This window comes from Ovis aries, chromosome 13 (assembly GCF_016772045.2).
Source record: "Ovis aries strain OAR_USU_Benz2616 breed Rambouillet chromosome 13, ARS-UI_Ramb_v3.0, whole genome shotgun sequence".
Lineage (NCBI taxonomy): Eukaryota > Metazoa > Chordata > Mammalia > Artiodactyla > Bovidae > Ovis > Ovis aries.
Genome location: NC_056066.1, coordinates 80,660,061 through 80,672,912, shown reverse-complemented (window position 1 = coordinate 80,672,912; position 12,852 = coordinate 80,660,061). Strand labels below are relative to the sequence as shown.

General features: G+C 49.1%; 1 protein-coding gene across 3 annotated transcripts in view; it reads right to left on the bottom strand.

Annotated features, from left to right (window-relative positions):
- The window catches only part of TSHZ2 (teashirt zinc finger homeobox 2), a 493,576-nt gene that overhangs the window by 415,298 nt on the left and 65,426 nt on the right, over nt 1-12,852 (bottom strand). The window lies entirely within an intron of this gene.

Genomic DNA, 12,852 nt, shown 5'->3' with positions numbered 1-12,852 from the left:
TAGTAATATGATAAAAACATTTCTTTAAGTTTGACACCCTGTCCAAAAGAGCTTTTACCAAAATACATTCCTCTGAGCACAAGCCCCACAATGCGGTTGTTGAATAAGGCCATCTGAATCTGAAACAAGTTAGGGAATCACATTGCCTAATTCCCACTTGGACATTCGTGACAGTCATTGACCTGTTAAAGGCTCTGAAGAGTCTTTGCAACAAGGGAAAATGGTAAGTTCTGTTTTTCTTTCTCCAAATTCTGCAGACTTCATGTTTTGAGTGAGCCTCTACTAACATCCCAAGAACCATGAATTCTCGAGATATTCCGGAACATGCTGATACAGGCTGTTCTCAAATAATTAACTCTTCTCTGAAAACGCAATCATTCCTAGGTATCCTCAGGGGAGATTAATTCCAGGATCCCTGAGTATACCAAGATGCATGGATGCGCAAATCCCTTCTGTAAAATGGTGTGAAGTTGTGTAGTATTTTTGTGTAGCCTACATACATCCTCCTATACACTTTAAATCACCTCTAGAGTACTCATAGGAGAAGGAAATGGCAACCCATTCCAGTGTTCTTGCATGGAGAATTCCAGGGACAGGGTAGCCTGGTGGGCTGCCGTCAGTGGGGTCACACAGAGTCGGACACGACTGAAGCGACTTAGCAGCAGCAGCAGCAGCAGCAGAGTACTCATAGGGGCGTCCCTGGTGGCTCAGATGGTAAAGACTCTATCTGCAATGTTTGCTCCCCAACCCACTCTAGTATTCTTGCCTGGAGACTTCCATGGACAGAGGAGCCCAGTGGGCTGTAGGCCATGGGATTGCAAAGAGTTGGACATAACTGAGTGACTAACACACACACAGAGTACTCGTAGAGCTTCCCTGGTGGCTCGGATGGTAAAGCATCCACCTGCAAGGCAGGAGACCCAGGTTCCATCCCTGGGCTGGGAAGACCCTCTGAAGGGAATGGTTACCCACTCAAGTACTGTTGCCTGGAGAACGCCATGGACAGAGCAGCAGGGTTGAGGGGATGGGGGTGGGTTGGGGGAGCTGGTTTCCAGTCCACGGGGTCACAGAGAATCCACAGGACTGAGCACGGAGGGACTAAAGCCTCTCAATTCCGCAGAGCACCCACGATGCCCAGCGCAATGGAAATGCTATGGAAATAGGTGTAGATGCAATGGAAATGCTATGTAAATAGTCGTAAATAAAATGTAAATGCTATGTTAATAGTTTCTAGTGGACAGCAAGTTCAAGTTTTGCCCTTTGGAACTTTCTGGAATTTTTTCCAAACATTTTCCCTCAGTGGATCGAATCCCTGGGATGCTGAACCACGGATCCAGAGGGCACTGCGCTTGAAGTTCCATGTGCAGCACACTGAGAGCTATCACCTAAAGGGATGCGTAAGGGTCAGCCAGGAAGGTCTGCAGCCTCGCTTCCTTCAGCTCTCCTTTCAAACGTTGCTTTACCCATGATCCTTCTTTGACAGCCCATTTTAAATAACCACCCACTCAGCCAACCCTCTCTACCTCCTCCCTGATCACTCTGCATATTACATCTCTCTGCTGGCACTGCATATTTACATTTTTATGTCATAAGTAAATATTACATACGATTTATGTAATAAATATGTCTACTACATTATGTATGATAATCACATGATAATTTGTGTAATAAATGAGAGATCCCTGAGAGCAAGGACCTTGGTCATTGCTCCCCTGAATCAGGAGCTCAGTAAATTTTTGCTGAGTTAATGAACACAATCACGAGAAAACTTGGGAAAAAGGGGCAGTCGTAATTTGTATCTAATGTATCAGATGTTTAATTTGTGAAGACATGGAGTTCGCCCTCGAGAAGGAAAGGCATCTTCCTTTGCAGATTCAGGTCTGCTCATTGGCTGGCGAGAGTGACAGTGAAGAGAACCACAACAAGAGCAAGAAAACAGGCCGAGAAGAAAAGCAGCCACTCATCGGTCCAGACACTTTTTGCCTGCGAGGCACTGTGCTGGGTGCCTCCCTCCCCCCCCTTCCGTCCCCCCTACACCCCTCCCCCTTCATACCCCCCTACCACCCTCCCCCCTTCGTCCCCCCCTCCCCCTTCGTCCCTCCCTCCCCTCTCCCCACTCCGTGCACTCTGACAGATGTTCTAGCAGCATCAGTGTGTGGTCCCGAGCTGAATGCCAGATATTCAGATACATAAGCCACAGTTCCTGTCTTTGTGGAGGGCACTACCTAATGGTGAAGACAGCAAAATATTTCAAGGGACTGAGACTTCCTCAGTCCCTGAGGATGAGACACACCCCAGTTTGCTGGGGGGAGGGAGGAGGCAAGCAAGGATGGCTTCCTGGAGGAGGTGGCCTCGAAGCTGTACTTTCAGGGTGAGTAGGCAGGTGTTAACCATGAAGAGGAGGAGGGAGGCAATCAGAACTGGAGGAAGCACCTGAGCAAAAGTATGAGCGCCTAAATCAGAGAGTATTTGCAGGAAGAGAACCAGAAAGTTTGTCTACCAGAGGGCGACATCTGAGCCAGGGAATGTTAAGGGTAGAGGCTGAGGGGGGCAAGGGCCCAGACCTCTCCCATCCTCAGAGCTGCTTTGTCAGCTTGATATCAGCAGCGAACATTCATAAAAGCTGGCTTTCGTTTCTCCTTTACTGGGGTCTGGGGCTCTCTAAACATTTTACAAACATGTCAATGGACACCACCAATAAGCTCACAAAGAAGATCCAGTTATCCTGTCCATTTTACAGACATGGAAGCTGAACTCAGAGAAGCAATGACCCCTTCTAGGCCACAGGACCAGGAAGTAACCTCAGGGCCAACAGGCAGAGCCTACAGTCCTCACCTCTCTATGAACCTGGATTAATCTCTCTAAGGCAGGAGTTCTCCACCTGGAGTGACTTAGCCCCCAGGGGCCACCTGACATGTCTGGAGACCTTTCGGGTTGTAGCAACTGGGGAGGGGGTTACCACTGGCGTCTAGGGTGAGGCCAAGGGCGCTCCGGAAGATACTACAGAGCTCAGGAGAGCCCCCAGCGGAGGTGATCTGGGCCCAGACGTAGCTCCATGGGGAGGCTGAGAGAAACGCTGCCTCAGCTCCCTGGCCAGCTGGGAGAGTCGCTGACCTGCTTATCTTGATGAAGAATGCAGCGTTCTGTCTCAGGAACCACCTGATCACGCAGGGCTGGGCTGCCCAGGAATGCTTCAAGCTTGCTAGGTTGGTGGGAGGTGCATGCGATGAGCCTCTCCCAGAAACCTTCACGCACAGGGTACCCACAAGAGGAGGAGGAAGAAAAAGCCTTTTGGCAACAAGGGAAAAGAAATGAATTTGAAGCCTTTTGCTGTTTACAGAGAATTGGCTCGGGTGTTCTCTTCCCAGGCTGACTACGATGTAGCTGCTGCGTGGGGCCCTGCATGGAGAGGGTCTGAGGTCATTCGCCGGAAACTTCCCTCCTGCCCACGCCTGGCAAATCAAAGAGCTGGTGGTAGGTGTTGAAGGGAGAGGGAGTTTTTCCATCCTGCCCTTGATCAGAAGCAGGATAATGGCTACGATGATGGATTACACGGAACGGTTGTGCTAGAAAAAAAGCAAGCAAGGGGCAATCTGAAGTCGACTGCCAAGCCCCGGGCAAGAGATGAGAGGGGAACGCCTTCCGAGACACCCCGGGAAAACAATTATTCGTGATTTTGAAGAAAAGCAGTTCGGCTCAGAGTCATTATTTCACATAGTCTCTCTCCTCCTCTTAAAACGTAAGTAGGTGGAGGAATGTGTAACTTAATGAAGAGAAAGATCAAAGAACAGCGGGAAGGCCGACCGTCTGCATGTGTGGGTCCTGGGCTGTCTGTGACCTCCCGTAACCTGGGTTCCAGCTTGTGACGTTGCTGGGACGAGGTTCCTCCTGACCAAGACGGAGAGCTGCGCGGAGCCGGGAGGGGCAGGGAGGAAAGGGACCCTGGTGTGGGAGGGGCCTGAGGCGAGATCCCTGCTCCGCCACTCACAGACGGCGCGCACCGGTCAATCACTGCATCCCTCAGACTTCTGTTCCCGCGTTTGATGAAGGAGGCTGGCCACCTTGGCAGGGTTGTTCCGAGGGTCGGAGAAGTCACGCGTGCTTAGCACCTAAGGTTGACTAACGCGTAGTAGGCACTCAATGCATGGGAGCTACTTTGATGCTGGTACTGACAGTCATCTTAATACACAGAAACTTCCACTGAAACGAAATGTTCTTACCACATCCTCAATGTAGGCTGGCTCTTCCTGTGTTCCCAAGTGACCTACTGATGTGTTTTGCTTCGTGTTCATGTTAAAAAAAAAAAAAAAAAACACAACACATTATTTGTGTCTTTGTTCCGTTTTCCTTTCAGTTGTAGGTCCTGATTCTTGGTTGAGAATTTGGCCACCCAGAGTAAAAACCACACGCCCTAGGCTCTCTGTCAGAAAGATGTGGCCTTATGACAAGGCGCTAGTCATAGATATGTATGGGAATATGTGTAATTTCCAGGTCATCCTTTTAAAAGAGGAGCATCCTTCTGCTACCCCTTTCCCTGCTGCCTGGAATACTCATGCGATGGCAGGAGCTACTGTAGCCATCCTGGGCCACGAGAAGGAGCTTCTCATTAAGGCAGCAGAGCGCCGAGTTAGAAGGCGCCTGGGTCCCTGACCACAAGAAGTGAACTGCCCGTTCTCAGCCCCCTGCCTGCACTTTTACATGAGACAACATTCTGCCTTAAAAAAGCCACTGCTATTTTGGAGGGTATGTAGTGTTGAGGGAGTCTAGTTTTACTGGAGCTAAACAGGCATCCAGTTTAATAAACTAGACAGCATTGAAAAAAAAATCAGGCGATTTCACACAAAGCCTTAGACTTTTAAGATTTTTCTGAAGAATAAGCAGTTCTCAGAACAATGGGTTGTGCTCTCCTGACCGCGTGGGTGTTTATGGGGAGCATGCGGCATCCGATACGTCACCGACCCTTCTAGCATCTTCATTCACACACGCTTATTCTCGAGATCATCCCCTCCTCGGTGCGCTCCACGGAGATGACTTACGGGAGAGCAACAGCTGAGCTGCGTTGTTCTTTACTTTTTACAGGTTTACCCGCTTTTATTTATCTCTTTCGGCTGCACTGGGCCTCTCTGCTGGTCGCGGGTTTTCTCTAGCTGTGGTGAGTGGGGCCTACTCTTTCATTATGATGTGCAGGCTTCTTACTGCAGCGGCTTCTCTGGTTGTGGAGCATGGGCTGTGGAATCTTCCCAGACCAGGGATCAAACCCATGTCCGCTGCATGGACAGGCAGGTTCTTAGCCACTGGACCGCCAGAGAGGTCCTGCCTTGTGCTCGACATGCATGGAGGGCTCAGGGGCAGCAAAAATTAAAAGCGAGTGAGGCGCTCAGTCGTGTTCAGCTCTCTGCGACCCCGTGGACTGTAGCCCCCAGGCTCCTCTGTCCATGGGATTCTCCAGGCAGGAATACTGGAGGGGATTGCCATCTCCTTCTCCAGAGGGTCTTCCCAAGCCAGGGATCAAACCCCGGTCTCTTGCATTGCAGGCGAATTCTTTACGGTCTGAGACACTAGTGAAGGCCCCAGGCGCCAGACCCTTCATTAAATATAGAAGGTGGTTCTGTTAGTCAGCCTCCCAACTACACAAGGTCCATATTCCCACCCTCGCATTGCAGACAGGGGAGCTGAAGCTCTAAGAGGACACAGAGCTTGCTTCAGGCCACAGCCCAGGGGCAGGGACTTTCTGACTCCAGAGCCTGAATTCCTAGCAATACCTACTTGACTATTTAAGCTGAGCTTCTACATTTTTTGAATCAAATACTGATTCATTTGCAGAAATCTAAATGGAGTTAAGATTTCTTCTAATTAGCAGAGTTTGCTCCCTCTGCACTCCAGCACACAAGCTTGCAGCCACTGTTTTCATCGTCTCTTTGTTGGTGCGTATTTTATAGCTCAGGGTGATAATACCTCTGTCATCACACCGCATTGTTCAGAGGTGAGGCCACCTGAAGCACACAAACAAAGCCCTGGGGGTCTTGTTGCTGCCCCCCGCGTGCCCCGAAAGAGGAGACCAGTGCTGGAGGGAACCGACGGGGGTGGCTGAGGTCACTGGCTGTGGAGGGTTCCAGAACACCATTTCCTGGGAAGGCTCGTCAACAGATAATGCATCGTTGGCGCACGTCAGTGTTCCCTGGATGGGTTCAAGGCCAGAGCTTGTGGTTAAGGCTGTTCCCATGCTTGCCTCATCCTCTGGCTTCGCGGCTCCCCCCTGCCTGCGGCCCCCTTGACAGATACACTCTCCAGACCCTCGCTGAAGCTTACATGGGGAATGCTTTGAAAGCTCGGGGAGGAATCTGGGGGCCCTCCTTGTGTCTTGGAATCACAGAATGTCAGGTTTGGAAGGGACCTCAGAAAGCTTCTGGTCCGACTCTTGATTTATGAGATAGGAAACAGATACAGAGAGAGGGGAGGAGGGCTGGTCAGTATTTGTCCACTGACAGCTTTTTACCCCGTGACCCCATTTCTGTGTCAGTTAACGGTCCAGGCAGTGTTGCGGTTCGGAAGGATGACGGTGGTGATGAGGCTGATGGAGACAAGGATAGAGCAGTTGCTTCCCAACCCCCCCCCCCCCGGCCCCCCGCCCCAGCCCCTGCACTAAATTAAGTGCTTTGTGTGGACTTTTCTCATTCGGGCCTCATCACAACCCTCGAGGTTGCTGCTCTGTTTACTGTTACTTCGAATTCCCCCATGACCTGAGGCACGGAGCATCAGACCACCCCGCCCTGATCGCACAGTGATCAGGTCTTCTCCCAGGGAGCAGGCCGGGTTGCCCAACCCCATCACGGAACTGCTGCCACTAGGCTGGACTTTAGTTCAAGAAATGCAACGCAAATTCCTACAGGAACCGAGCTGACCTCTTAGGTGAGTGAAGCAACTTAGTAGGGTTGGTGAGCTGGAAAACAATGGCCTGTCCGCAGGCCACGAGAGAAGAGCTGCTAGTAGCTGCTCTCATCCCCTCCCTCCCCGACTGTGCCTCCCACGCTGCAAGATTCCGCAAGCTCTCAGAAGCAGCCAGAAGTTCAGATCTGCACGCGGTTCTTACACCTTGGTGACTGGAAATCACTCGAGTCACTCACAAACACTTCACGTCTCTTCCCCGTTCGGCGTCTGTTCTCCCCCACCCTGTCGGAGCTAGCCACAATCACAAGAAACGCGATCAGAGAGTCAGGATGTGCCCTCTACTCTCTGTCACAAGGGCAGGTGAGGGCCTTCCCAGACAGCAGCTGCTCTGGTCGGTTGGCAGATCAGATGAGGACACTGAGTCCTCAACTGATCCACAAGTGTAAGGAGCATGAGAAATTCATCATTGTTGTTTTAAGCTATTGCAATCTGAGGGTTTTCCTTTACTGCAGCAAAACATACCCCCAATCTGACAAATATGGGAATTAATTCCAGGCAAGAATACTGGAGTGGGTTACCAGTTCCTTCTCCAGGGGATCTTCCCAACCCAGGGATCAAACGCACGTCTCCTGTGTGGGCAGGCAAATTCTTCACCACTGAGCCACCAGGAAGCCCCAGACACACATCAGCAGGCCAGTATGCAATCCTAAAGGTCGTGTGGACCTAAGAACTCGGGGTCTTATACGTCAGGGTTGGGCAGGGGTAGATTAAGACAAAGTCAATGTCAAGGTGTTGACCCTAGGCTTAGCAATAACCTCCATCTTAGAGTCACTGTTGACAGTCATCCCAAGTTAAGCAAGACCTATTCGTTTCATGAAGACCATGGAAGACTGTACAGCAAGGGAAATCTCACTCAAGGCTTGCCCCTCCCCCTAGTCACACTCAGTATCATTTCTGTACTCAGAAATTAAATGTGTAAAAAGATACTGGGGCAACACTACAACACAGATATGAGAGAGGAGATGTTGTATTTCCAAGCTGAAATGTTAATGCCCTGTGAAAAAGGAGGATTTCTGTTCGGAGAAGGAAATGACGGGGCAGCTACTCTCTTCACAGAGAATGAAAGATTGCTTAGGACATTTGCTTCGTTTCACAACTAAAGAAATAATTAAACAAATACAACATAGAGATTTTCATCTTTAGTTTTAAGCAAAACACAGATGTTTCAGATGAAGCAATTTAAGCCACTTCCGGGGTGGCTCAGACCGTAAAGAATCCACCTACAGTGGGCTCGATCCCTGAGTCAGGAAGATCCCCTGGAGAAGGGAATAGCTACCCACTCCCGTATTCTTGCCAGGAAATCCCCCGGACAGAGGACCCTGGTGGGCTACATCCCTGGGATTGCAAAGATTTGGAGACAGAGTAGCTAAGCACACACAAGCCAGCGTTCTTCTCACTGGTATCAGCTGACAGCGTCCACAGCGAGCCTTCCTCGGGTGTCACTTTTTTAAATAAAGAAGACTTATTCTGCTAATGGAATAGAAAGTACTTTATGTATGAAAAAATGATTGATGTTAAACTTGTTTCTTTGACTTGATCCTTACAGCCATGAGCAACCATGCTTCTATTCAAATATCAGAACTGAGACTTTGTTTTGCAGATTTTTTAAAAAGTATAAGATTAATGAATGCTTATAGTAACAAACTGAAGCACTAAATCAGGGTTAAAAAGTAGGGTTTTCCAGTCTTGGCTCTACTGGTATTTCAGGTGGGATAACCCTTTCTATGAGGGCTGTCCTGTGCCTTAGAGAGCGTTTAGCAGCCTCGCTGGTCTCTTTGCACCAGAGGGCAACACAGTCCCCCTGCCACGGCTGCCACCAGTGCGCACACACTGCCAAAAATATATCCAGACATGCCTGTATGTGCACCCCAAGGAGCAAAACCGCCCCGCTGACGGCCACAGTCTATAGTGTAGAAAATAACTGAACATACAGATTTCCCAGAGGTGATCACGGTCATCAGCTTCGTTTATGTTTTTCTAGCAATTTGCTATATATAATCCAATATATTTATCCTCACCATTACTCCACCTCTAAGCAGACCCACAGACTGAATTTTTTCATCCCCCAAAATTGGGATTATGCTATTCTTCGTAATTATTTTTTCATTTAAGATATATCTTCGTTTCCACATGTTTACATGTAGAGCTTTTGCGTTCTTTTAAAGAAACGTGGGACACCAGAGTCCGTGGGATGCGTGTACTCTAATTTATTTAACTGATTTCACACTCATGAACGTTTCAGTAGTCGCAACTTTTCCTATTATAAGCAATACTATATTGAATAATTTTATACTTATATACTAACGCATTTTAACCAGTATTTCTACTGGAACTGTTGGATCAAATAGTTTTGATAGATTTCTGCAAGTTTTCCACTATAAAGAATCTACTTGCAATGCAGAAGATATAGGAGACACAGGTTTGATCCCTAGGTTGGGAAGATCCCCTGGAGGAGGAAATGGCAACCCACTCCAGAATTCTTGCCTGAAAAACTCCATGCATAGAGGAGCCTAGTGGGCTTCAGTCCAAAGGGTTGAAAAGAGTTGGACACGTCTCAGCAATTTAACACACACATAAAACAGAGCCTCCTAACTAACCTTGGAGACTTGGGGTTCCATTTTTGCTTTTCTCTTTCTCAACTTACATAATAGTAGAGTAGTTACTGGCTCAGCTAAAAGTCAATAGTTGAAAGGTTGAGAAACTTTGCTTTAAAATAAAAGAAAGCCAAATTTGAGCTCCAGCTCCATCAGAAGTTCAGCAAGTTTCAGCAGACAAATTGTTTAAACCTCACTTTCCTCATTTGTAAAAATAATGGCAACCCCAGTGCCTCCTACAAAGCATTATTGTGGGAATTTATTGAGATTATAAACATACACTTCGTACAATGCCACTAATTATTGTTGTTAATAGTAAAAAGCCAGGGAGTAGGAGGTTCAGAAATGTAAAGACACAGTGTGTACATGACCTGACAATTAGAGGATGCTACGTTGCCAGACGATTCAGCGGCCACCACAGTGAGGAATTTAGGTGATCATAAAAGGAACGCAGGAGAGAAGGAAGCATGTTTTCCTCACTAAGGAGGTTGTAACTAATGTTTGATTCCCTGGATGCATATGAATCTAGCAGAGGGGTAAATACCTATATTTATCTACATAAACACAGAGGATATGAATATACATGGTTTTAAAACACGCCTCCACACGTTTATATAAGAGTGTTGCGGACATATGGATTCTCCGTATATGTAGGTAACACGGTATGATGAAGGAGACGCTTATTTCCTTACAGGGTAATTTCAGAACACTCCACTCTGTACTTGTTAAAGAGTGAGTCACCATGATCACCAGGCTACCTGGAAAACTGGTTTCTAACTTCCTCTGAAGTGCATGAAAGACACTAAAAAAATTTTTTTTTTAGTGAGCAAAGTGCCAGCAGGGCCACTTTAGGACAGTGGGTTTCCATCTTGATTCTCTTTTCAGCATCTCTACCTCCTGTCTCAAGTGGAAGGAGATCCTTGAGCATCAACTTCAGAGAGAGACAAGTCCGTAATCAGATCCTGTCTCTACCGCTCGCCAGCTGTGCATCTTGGCTGACTTAACCTCACCTTCTCCATCTGCAGCATGGGATAATAACTGTGGCACAGAGTTCTCGGAGGACTCACTAAGAGAATGTGGAAATTGGCATCTACTGGTTTTTCCTACCCCGCATCTGGTAATTTGACCCCATCTTCCTTGAGAAATTGTCCTTTTCCTGCCGCTGGTCCTCCAGGGTTACCTGCACTAATTCCTAGACTGGTGCCAGGCTGAATACATGGCACAGAAATGTCTGATCAGCATTGCATGGCCCTGGGAAAATGGCTGTTTTAGGTCTGGGTATGACCCAAGGAGCCTCTGTTCCAAGATGTCTACTAGAAATGGGAGCAGCTGTCTTGGCATCACTGAGGCGGTAAGGAGGAGCCTTCCACTGCCATCTTGCTACAACCTGAGAGGAGAAGCATCTGGGAGAGAAGAGAAAGGGAGAATAAGACCTAATTCTGATGACTCCATTTGAACCCTTACATCCAACTTGGCCCAAGCCGAGACACCCCGGGCCGTTTGGAGATACGGAACCGATCTTCTTGATGTAAACCAATCGGCTTTTCAATCCCTGGAAACGGAGAGTTCTCACAACACAATGCGCAGCATTTTTAGTCCACCGTCTGGTAATCAGTTCACAAGGAGCGGGGTGGGTACCCAGGAGGTAGCGCTACTGATTGCAGAGACAAACCCATTTCGATTCCCCTTGGCTCTGAGAAGAGAGGGCCGACTGACAACGCCAGGAGACCGGGTTCACGGCGCAGTAATGAAAGCAGCTGCTGTGTGAGTGGAAAGCAACAACAGGAACCCTGGGCCCAATTTACTCACACCTGGCACCCTGCCAGGCTGCAGGGCATCGCACTCAGAGGGGGAGCCGCCGCCGCCAGGCCCTCGGAAGGCAGTGCCACTGATGCCATCCAGGCCGGCTCCGCGCTCAACCGGCAGAGGCCCGGTTCCCCGGGGCGGGGACCCTGACTGCAACGGGGGACGCTGACGCCCCAGACAGACAGGACGCGAAACGAGGAGGACCCAGCCCCCAGAGCAGCGCTCAGCTGTCACAGCTGGCTCCGAAAGAGGGGCGGGCCCTGCTCTGACGGTAGAATGCACGAGGAGGACCCGCGAGTGGGGATGGATACGGCAAGAGGAAGCAAGCTGTGGATTCAGAGCCCAGTTTCTACCCTGGCTTCACTGAGTTCAAGCCGTGTAATTTCATTCATTTATACATGTCTCCTCTTGGCTCAAAGCGGCTTCCTACTGCGTTCAGAGTAGGAGCTGAAATTGTTACTGAGGTCCACAAGCCTCTACACACACCGCCCGGTGCCATACGCTCTGACTCTGTCCCCTACATCTCAGCCCTTTCCTGCGTCCACACCAGTCAAGCTGTCTCTCTGCTGCGTCACTCACCACATGTCTCTGCCCCAGGTCCTTTGCACTGACGGTTTCTTCTTCCTGAAATACTAGGCCCCCCCCCCCCCCCCCGGGACATCTGTATGACTAGTTCCTGTACGTCATTTGGATCTCTCTGGAAATGTCACTTTGCCAGACAGGCCTTCGTTGAGAGCAGCTCGTCTTTACTCCATTACCTGCGTGGTGTGGATCACTCCCTCAGATGTTACTGATGCCCTTGCTAATATCTGTCTCTCCCTCCTGGAGTGGGGCATTTTAGTTTGCTGCTGTATCACCAGCACCTAGAACAGCGCCAAACACAGAGCAGCTGCTTTGAAAATATTTGTTCAACCTTCTTAGTTGTTTAACACACATTTACTGAGCACCTAACCTGTACCAGGTGTTGCTAAAGCAGAATGGAGAGAGAGAAGGATTCCGACTCTTGCTAAGAAATGTTACTGTGGGCAAATGAAAGGACAGGAATGGCTCCTTTCAGAATCTGGACAGTTCTCTAGGACGATAAAGGTGGCGGAAGAGTGGAATATGTTTTTAATCAGGTGATCAATGTAGGTCCCCAGGTGGAGATGAAGTTGCTGAAATGGTGAGAAAACCACATCCCAGCAGGTGTGGGGCAGGAAGGAGCCAAAGGCTTCCGGGCAAAAGGAATAGCACGTGCAAGGGGCCTGAGGCAGGAAACAGTTCCATACTAAGAGCAGTCAGCACGGCTAGATTAAGAGAGAGACGGATGAGGGTCGGAGTCTGAGAAGCAGGCCTGGGGGAGCCCTAAAGCAGAGGTGAGCATTTCGTATTTTCCTCTAAGAAACTGCCTCAGCATTTTCAGACTCAGTTTCATCTCTTGTAAAAATGGAGGCGATAAAAGCCCATGGTGGAAGGAAGGGTCAACAGGAAAAGACACAGACAATGCCTGGCAAGGAGCTCGGTA